The sequence below is a fragment of the Trichechus manatus genome, unplaced genomic scaffold (genome assembly GCF_000243295.1).
Source record: "Trichechus manatus latirostris isolate Lorelei unplaced genomic scaffold, TriManLat1.0 scaffold00057, whole genome shotgun sequence".
In the NCBI taxonomy this organism is placed as follows: domain Eukaryota; kingdom Metazoa; phylum Chordata; class Mammalia; order Sirenia; family Trichechidae; genus Trichechus; species Trichechus manatus.
In genome coordinates this window covers 8,557,739-8,559,587 of record NW_004443993.1, presented here as the reverse complement: position 1 = coordinate 8,559,587, position 1,849 = coordinate 8,557,739, and the positions used below count along the sequence as shown (strand labels likewise).

Genomic DNA, 1,849 nt, shown 5'->3' with positions numbered 1-1,849 from the left:
GTTTGGTGTTCGGCTGAGTTCTTTATCTCTTCATTTGATGTTCTAGGGTTTCAGGATTGTTGATTCTCTGTTTGGCTTAGTTTTTCGGATCTTTGCTGTGGAGGGACGGCGTGGTGCTTCTGCCTAGAGTGCCATCTTGCCGGACTCTCTCTTTTCACTTTCTTGATAGTGTTCTTTGCAGCAAAAAATTTTTAATTTTGATAAAGTCCAGTTTATGTTTTTCTTTTGTCACTTATGCTTCTGGTGTTGTATCTGAGAGACAGTTGCCGAATACAAGGTTGTGGAAGTTTTCTCCTGTGTATTCTTCTTAGAGATACACAGTTTCAACTCTTACATTTAGGTCTTTGATCCATTTTGAGTTTGTTTTTGTGTATGGTGTGAGGTAGGGGTCTGGTGGCTCGAACCCACCCAGAGGTGCCTTGGAAGATAGGCCTGGTGATCTGCTTCTGAATGGTCCCAACCTGGAAGACCCCATGGAGCAGTTCTACTCTGCACACATGGGGTTGCCATGAGTTGGAATCGACTTGACAGCAGTTAGCTTGGCTTTTTTTGGTTTAGGAGTCCAAGTTCATTCTCTTGTGTGTCCCAGTTGTCCCAGCTCTATTTGTTGAAAAGATTAATCTTTCCCCACTGAATGGACTTGGCACCCTCATCAAAATCAGTTGCTCATAAATATAACCATTGTTGTTGTTGGGTGTCAAGTGGATTTTCAACGCATAGCGACCCTGTGTGATAGAGTAGCTGTAATCTTTACAGGAGCAGATCACCAGGTCTTTCTCCCACAGAGCTGCTAGTGGGCTGGAACTGCTAACCTTTGTGTAGCTATGTTTAAACGTTGTGCCACCAGAGCAAACCAAACACGTTGCTGTCAAGTTGATTCCAACTCATCGCGACTGTGTAGGTCAGAGTAGAACTGCCCCATAGGGTTTCCAAGGAGCGGCTGGTGGATTCAAACTGCCAACCTTTTGGTTAGCAGCTATAGCTCTTAACCACTGTGGTACCAGAACTCCTTAAGTATAACCGACCCATTGTTTATATGAAAAAACTTAGATCCCTTAGCTTTGCATTGAAGACTTTCCACAGTTCGATTTTCCCACACCCGCTCTTCACTCCCATTCTTCTTACAGCCCAAAGTCCTGAACCAGGAGCAGATCTAGACTTTCCTGGGGCCCCGAGGCTCATATAAATGAGGGGCTCTTTAAGAAAAAGAACATGAAAATACCTTGCTTTGTCAAATGTTGACAGCATTTGTTTGTCAAGTTTTCTGGGGACCTGACCCCGTACACACGTCACTGGGCCCCTCTGCAGCCTCGGGAGGAGCAGGGCACGCCACCTTCCTTCCCGGCACACCTGCCTCCGCCCGGGACGCCCCTGGCCTTTGCTGTGGACATTGCGCCCCTCTCTCCATCCCTCTCTCCTGACGCCGTCCCTTCTGAGTTCACCCCTCATCTGTCCAGCAGCTGTACCAGGTGCCTGCGCCGTGCCATGCCGTGCCATGCCGTGCCACGCCGTGCCCAGGGGAGCAGGACGGAACCCCGGCCGTGGGCGTTGGGTGTGGGGTGGCACCGGCACAGGCGAGGCCTCCCGAGAGCAGTGCCAAGTGAACCCGCGCCGTGTTCCTGTAACGCTCCCGGCCCCTGCCCACGGTCCCTGGGTTACCCTCCACACGGGCCCTTCCAGGGATGGGGCGGGGGTCGAGGCGTTAGGGCGTGGGCTGCCGAGCCTGGGCTCCCGGCTTAGCACTGCCACCTGGAAGCTGTGTGTTTCTGAGCCTCGGTTTCTCCATTTGTCGCTGGGCCGCTGGAAGGATGGAAGGGGTGGTGCCAACACTTTGCTCAGGGCTTGGCAC

General features: G+C 51.5%; 1 protein-coding gene across 1 annotated transcript in view; it reads left to right on the top strand.

Annotated features, from left to right (window-relative positions):
* MLLT1 (MLLT1 super elongation complex subunit) overlaps nt 1–1,849 on the top strand; it is a 77,646-nt gene that overhangs the window by 55,229 nt on the left and 20,568 nt on the right. The gene's annotated exons all lie outside the window — the stretch shown is intronic.